The sequence below is a fragment of the Thamnophis sirtalis genome, unplaced genomic scaffold (genome assembly GCF_051295495.1).
Source record: "Thamnophis sirtalis isolate CommonGarterSnake01/CBP01778 unplaced genomic scaffold, rThaSir2_p1.2 scaffold_3, whole genome shotgun sequence".
Taxonomy (NCBI): Eukaryota; Metazoa; Chordata; class Lepidosauria; order Squamata; family Natricidae; genus Thamnophis; species Thamnophis sirtalis.
In genome coordinates, this window is record NW_028261383.1 from 91,756,056 (window position 1) to 91,763,773 (window position 7,718).

Below are 7,718 nucleotides of genomic sequence, written 5' to 3' on the forward strand. Positions count from 1 at the left end.
ACCAGCGTTGTCACTTCAATGACATTGAACAGTATTAAAGTGATGTTAGCCATCCCAGGTAAACCAGATAAGACACACAACCAGGTGAGCTATTGTAATTCTTCTTTATTATAAGATTACATTGATACAATCTTGAAAGTCTAGAGGTACAAAATAGTACTCCACAAGGGGCTCCTTCTGGTAAGGGGGAAAATCCAACATTAGAAATTACATTTGGTCTGGACATTTCCCCTCTATAAATAAATACCCAGGCAACGCCGGATTATTGGCTAGTTGTTGGTATTTACTATAATGTCCAGAAGACAAAAGAAAGCAGGGGGGAAAAACTATTTGAAACTATTCAAGTCAAGATAGATACCAATTCCTCCATCAGCAACTATGACAGAGTTCAGATGCAACCATTTTTATCCTACTTTAATCTCATTTGGGCTAGTTATTAAAAAGGCAAAGTGAATAAGATGGATTAATTGAATGAATTAATAGATAAATGAATGATAAGTAATAGAAAAATAATGATACATGTAATTACTGAATAATTTTCTAACTTGTAACAATAGTCACTGTATTGTTCCTGCAGAGCAGACACTGAACCTCATATTTTATTTTAGAAATAAAAGTTGAATAAAGTTATGATTTAATTCTGCAAAATAATGGTAAATTTAAAATGCAAACAAAACTTCAAGTCCAGAATATTACTGCAAATCACTTTCATATTTTATTATGAATTTATTTTATCCAGATATCCAGATAATAGTATAAAGTATAGCCTAATGAGATTTAATATACTCTGTGGCTGCTGTTTGAGCATAAATTGGATTAGATTAAAAATAGATAATAACTTTCTGTGATTATATATTTCCAGTTAAGGAATTAAACTGCAATAAAGCTAAGGAAAGGGGATAGTAGCTTAAAGACAATTCAAATTAAAACCATGATTACAAATAGTAAACACAACATGATGAAAGTGTATTTTAATAGAAGATTGGGAATTCACTTGAAGTAGGAATGAAATAAAGAGTTTATATGACAACTATATTTTCTTTGCTTTGATCATAAAACAACTTTCCTAACCTCAAGAAAAGTTGTAACAAGGATATATTTAACTGATAAATATTTACATCATCTTAGTCTTACAGAACTTAGAGTATTGTATTTGGACAGCAAAGATCTGGATTAACACTGGAAGGAAACAAAGAAATGGACATTTTAATAGATTTTGTGATCACCTTTGTAGACCAGAAATAATAGAACCAGGCACTAATGTTGCTATATAGGCTTCACCGGAAGATACACTCATTCCGAGGAGAAGAAACTTTATATTATATTATGATAGGAATCAACTATAATATTCTGCTTAGAATATTTTGTTGGGCAATACTGCCAATCAGGACTGCTTCATGATTAGTGAATTTCTCAGCATCCTTGTTTCCCCAACCTAGCTTTAGCTTGCTAAGACGAGGAGGAGGAGGAGGAGGAGGAGGTAAGAAAAAAATTGATATGAAAGTATGTATGAATAGATGTGTGTCAGGGTTCAAAGTAACACCCCCAGCGAAAAAAGACTCCGAGATTTGAAGTTCCTCAAAGTTCCATTTTATGTCATATTGATATCATAAAATGACATCCCAGATGTCACATTGGCACATCTGGGAAAACCCGAATCTGAAAGCTTCCAGGTTTTCCCCACCCAAATGAAAGTCCAAGCCCCTGCCCAGCACCCACATGTCCCTCACATGGCCCAATCAGGCACCGTTCTAACTGGAAGTGCCTCCCAGCCATACCCCTCCAGGTGCAGGGCAAGATGTCCTTGACTCTCTGAGAAAGGAATGTTATTATGACTATATATCTCCCATATTCCATATAATCCCCTCTCCCACTTTCCCACAGTATTGAATGTGGCAGGCCTGAAGGCTCAATGCAAAAGATGGCTTCCAGGCCTGACAGTGTGTGTGTGTATGAGAGTCACTGGAATCAGAAGAATTGAGAAGATATCCCTCAAAAATATCTTGGTTGACACATTAATGGGGTGGTGAAGGATGTGAGGTGGAATAGGAACAAACTCATCTGGTGCCTCCCCACCCCCTAGTCAGCTGCAGTACTATTTTTCTCAGATGATCTAGTCTTTGAGAAGATTGATAGTGCCACATCCAAAAATATACCATCTGACAGATATATGAAGTGGAGCAAGGGGTAGCTTGCAGCATATAAATAAAGCTCCCTCCACACTGCAGTCCCTTGTATATCCCATTGATCTTTCTGCTTCCAGAAGTTTGAGAGGTATTTCTTTCCTTGAGTGGATCAATTGAAGTGTTTGCAGGTTTTTTTTAATTTTTAAATGTAGGTGTACCATTCTTTGATAAGATCGCCAACACATTGAAAAAAATGAAGGTACTGTTTTTTTCTCACTGATTCCTACAAACCACTATAACTAAATTCATACTTTCATTTAACCATACTTTGGTTAAATGAAAACCCAGAAGTTATATTTTACTTTAGCAGAATGTGTGAAACCTAGGTATTTCTCCAACCTCTATCTCTTTATATTATCATTCAGTACTTCATGTCAACTTGCTATAGCATATTCAGTTAATCATCATTAAAAACTCTGGTTTAATCTTAATCTTTTTTATTTAATTTAAATAAATTTATTAAACAGTTTTTAATTTTTTTTTGACATTTTCCTTCTATACGTTTCATATCTGTATACATCCATTATTTATCCCTCCCCCTTACTTCAATCAATTTTTATCTATACATGTAATTTTTATATACATTCTACTATATTCATATATTGAATTACAATCATTCATTATGTGTCATTTCAATTAATACAAGTTTATTACTAATTTCTAATTCCTGTATCTTCTTCACTTAACCCTTAACCTTTACAACTATCCTCTAACCATTTATACCAATCATTCCATACCATTTAGTGTCAAGGTAGTATAATCATTCCATACCATGTAGTAATCTCTTTCTCCTTTATCTTTAATTTCTTTTGTAAGTCTACCCTTCTCTGCACACTCTAAAACTTTTCTTATCATGTTTTCCTCTGATGATATATCGTTATTCTTCCAATTATCCTTGCTGCTGTTGTAATATGTAAAATTAAATTAAATATTGTGTTTTCCTATTGCACTTCCCTGTAAATATTCCCAATAAAAATAATTCCGGTTTCATGTCTATTTGCTGTTTGGTTATTTTTTCTAGCTAATTTTTAGCCAAAAAATCCCTCTGGCTTAATCTTATCTACAATCAGCCCAACATGTGACCAAGGGCAGAAGTCCCCAACCCCCAGCTCCATCGACCAGTACCAGTCTGTGCCTGTTAGGAACCAGGCCGCACAGCTGCAGGTGAGCAGTGGACGAATGAGCAAAGCCAAAATCATCCCTCCCCCCCCCCCCCCCGGTTTGTGGAAAAAAGTGTCTTCCATGAAACCAGTTCCTGGTGCCACAAAAGTTGGGGACTGCTGATCTAAGACATCTCATAGAATCTGCACATCAATGTCTGCACTTGCTTTCCAACTTTATTAACTTTGTTCCACAAATTCTGTAATTTTAGTGATTGCTTCTATACGTTTCTGAGGGTGTTATCTGTGCTATTGTTATAAAAAAAGATGCCCCTAATAATCCCTGAGCACTTGAAACCCTAATAATCCCTGAGCACTTGAAAAGCAATAACAACAACAAAAATCTTCTAGTCAGTCAACCTCATTTTTATATTTAATCAGCTTTCATGTTTTTGACCTTCCAACGTGATTTTACTTTCTTTGAAAAGTGATGGGGTTTATATTTAATTGCACTTTCAAGGTTTTGCTTTTATAGATCCATGTTGCACATAAAGTGAACCAGGACTTCGTTCTAACATTGTTAAGTTGTGTCTTTCCTGGAATATGGTCTTTGATTCTTTTTAACTGTGTGGTACAGATAGTGATGTGATTGGGTTTGGTGCAATGGTGAATGCTTGTTAAACTCAAAGCTAGGTCAGCAAGGGAATGTAACTAAAATGGTTAACTCCCCTCTTTGTGAAAGGAACAACTTCCGTTTTATTGTAAGATGTTGTAAGTGCAGGTGCCAAAAAAAGCAGTTTTTTAATTTTTTTCTTTCTCATACATACATTCACAAATATACATTTCTCATATATAATATTAGTATTATATGTTATCCTTTAACATTTATGATTCCATTTCCCCCCTAAAGATATAATAGTATATTTGAAATTTGCTTTCCTGCCATCCCTTACATCCATCTTGTGTTACAACAACTCAACTTCTTCTTCCCGCTTTCTCCTACTCTCCCTTCTTCTCTACTTTCTTCTTTCCTCCTCTCCTTCCTCTTTTTTCTTCCCTCTCCCCTACTCCTACCCTCTTCCCCCTTCTTCCCCTACTCTTACTACCCCTTCCTTCCTTCCTTCCTTCCTTCCTTCCTTCCTTCCTTCCTTCCTTCCTTCCTTCCTTCCTCTCATTTACCCTTTCTTCTTTCTCTCTCCTTTCTTCTCTTCTCCTCTCCTCCTCTCTCCTTTCCCTCCTTCCGTTGTTGTGTTTTCATATTTTATTCAATCTGATGTATTTTCGGGAAGACGTTCGAGCAAACCCTGTTCTGTGTTTACATAACACTCTTAAGTTCCCTCTTCCTAAAAAGCATTTTGACCATTGTAAATTTCCTATGAGATTGATGGAAGAAGAAATAGATTATCCATCATGTATTGGGGCATTGGAATGTCAAATCTGGCTCCTAAGTCCCCTTTTCAGCAGTCCATTTTAACTTTGAATAGTTGCTAAGTGACTAGTTACAAGTTGACCATAATAGCTGTATGATATATTTTTTTTAAAAAGCATTTCCACTAATTAAAGAGTCTGGACCTCTACATGAAAAAAGCAATTGTTGTGACATTATCTCCAAAGTATTGAAGAATCTTCTGAAATACCTCTTCAATATGGTCCTAGGTAACTCTTTCCTAACAACCCACCCATTAACATATTGTGGTGCATCAGCCAATGTTAGACTTTTTATATCCTAAGATGTTGCTGCAAGACATTGTGCAACCGCCAGGCACATAAATGCTTAAGAGGGGAAATGTAAATGCAATTGTAGGCATCTATGCCAGGCAGAGCCAAGGCCCATTAAAAATCATGTTAACTGAAGGCTTGTAAAGATGGAAAACTGTAAATAATCCCTTAATGGAATATTTAGAATTCAAAGTATTAACTTTCCCTAATGGAACATGCTATTCATTTACTAGGTCTGTTTTTGTAACAGCAGCTTGTTATTGTTAAAACGCGGGTAGGTTTGAAAATATGACAGCTTCTGTTGAATGTCTTCTCCTGTTCTCTATTTGCAGACACTGAAAGCAAACGGTTTGGCATTTGAATGTAACATCACAGAGGTTTCATCTTTACTGAAAACTGGTTAAGACAAGAAAAAAACCATAGGATACTAAGGAAGATGTTTGATCACATTTGTACTCTACTGGAGTTAGAGTAATTAACAATTGTAGATTTTATGTGACAACTATATTTGACAACTAACTAACTAACTATTCTTTAGCAAAACAAATTGCTCTCTTAAATAATGCATTTTGCCCTGTGTTCCTTCAAAAACCTTTACCAAAAAAAATTCTGCCCCTAAAACACACTTTCATTTATTTTATTCCTCTAATCATAATTGGTTTTGTTGCATTTTTTTTGCATTAACCGTCTTTTAAAAAAGGAATCATAATATGAGCAGAAAATATCTGGTCTAGACTTACTATTCTCAGGTATTCTCATTTAGTGTCTTTCTGAAAACCACAGGGCCTAAACAGATTATATATTAATCTTGGGATAAGCATATGAGAGTTATGTTTTTATTTTTAACTGTAGACCTTACATTTTATTTTTAACAGGACAGGAGACAATCTTATTTAAGATCACAACATACGGAGGTGCTAAGAGACAGCAAATGGTGCAGAGTCATCCAAGGAGCAAGGATTTGCATTCACACTAGGCTTTCTTTAGTAGTTTTAAATGGTGCCGAAGCATTTAAGTCAAATATACCAAGAAGATAAAATGAACATTGTGTTGCATAAATCTCATTGAAAGAAACTTTCATTGGGTACCTTGCTTCTTGCTGTAAGTATTTATATGAGCACAAAATTTGATCAAGAGGTGCAGTGGGTCAGTGGCTTAATGATACAGGAGATGGTCTCTGCTACAGCGGTTAGATCTTAGCACTGTGTGGCAGGGTGAGCTCCCCTCACTCGCTTTAGCTTCTGTCCACCTAATAACTCAAAAGCATGTTCAATGCGAGTAGATAAACAGGTACCACTTTGGTAGGGAGATGAATTGGCATTCTGTTCAGGCAGTCAGATTCGTACCAACTCTAGATATACTGATACCGGCATAGTGAGAGCAGATGTTGTAAAAATAAAATGTCCTTTTGCAAATGAATTTTGTTTTTATTTTTTAAATTGCCAAGTGTACCAAACAAATGCATATCAAGAATTTATTCATATATTATACAGAATACTCTGTATAAGTAGGTATTGTTGTTATTATTATTATTTGGCCCAGCCCAATCCCAAATCCCATAGTGATCACAACATCCCATTCAGTCTTTCACAGAGAAAAAGGGAAGAGGATCTGTACTTGGAACAATGAATGCTCAGAGGATTGTAAAGAGTAAACCTGAATGTAAGGTAACATAATAAGACAGATGCTAGTTCAGGGGTCCCCAGCTTTTCCAGGGGATGGTTCTGTGTGAACAGCAAGAGGGCATGCACCTCAATTTGTGCAAACAGTTTGTGCCCACTATTCACACAAATGAAGCTTTGCATATGCACTCTCGCCCACCGCTTGCATGGCCTGGTTCCAGACAAGCAGCAGCCCAGAAGTGGTCCCTGGCCTGGGAACTGGGGACCCCTGTGCTAGTTGACCTGTGGCCAGAGAGCTTTGAACTTAAGCACCAGTACTTTAATTGGGCTCTTGCTCCTATACGAAGCCAATGAAGAGCTTTGCACTGTAATGAGATGTGGGAATAGTGAGGCAGATCTAGAGTATCCTGAACAGCACCATTTGAGGCTAAAATCAGGGAATGGAAAAAAGGACCAGAGAATCACTAAGCAGTAGTTACCTGTTAGTTGGTTGCTATAAACTGGCTACCATTTCCTCAAGGTCTTCTGACACTAGTTATTGTCTTCTGGTTTTTAGCATTGTCATTCATATATATGATTATGGATTTTGTAGGGCTTCTCTTTCATAGATGTATGGATTGGTACTTGCTTCTTCATTCTTTGGTTGGTCTCTGATTGGGAAAGCCACCGATGCTAGTTCGCCTGACTTGATATTGGAAATGTCAACATCATCTGATATTGTATTGTAATGTATTGTATTGTATTGCATTCCCTCCCTCCCCTCCCATTTATTATTGTTTATTTGATATTGTGTGTGTGTTAAAATGGTAAAGTGGCATACAAAGAGTTTGAGTCCTTATACTATGTTCTTTGAATGGTGCCCAGCAGAATTTTGAATGTGGGTTAGACATCAATTAGCCTCTGCAGTGAGGAACTAGTGTGAAAACGAAGATAAAAAAGAAAGGAAATTTCCCACTGCAAAGTTACCAGCGACCTGTGTTCAGTGGCTTGATAGGGTGCTTAACTAAAACAAAGATACAATGAAAAGCAGGAGTGGTGGACTTGAGTTGCTTCCTCTTGGTATCTTTTCCATTCTTTAATTAGGCTTTGTA

The 7,718-nt window shown here is 36.4% G+C and overlaps 1 long non-coding RNA gene across 1 annotated transcript; it reads left to right on the plus strand.

Moving 5' to 3' along the window:
- Positions 1-2,280: 2,280 nt before the first annotated feature.
- On the plus strand, positions 2,281-6,667 carry LOC148048065 (uncharacterized). The gene is made up of 3 exons (XR_015695784.1): positions 2,281-2,385; positions 3,208-3,350; positions 5,338-6,667. It is a non-coding gene; the product is annotated as an uncharacterized LOC148048065 (long non-coding RNA).
- The last annotated feature ends 1,051 nt before the right edge of the window (positions 6,668-7,718 follow it).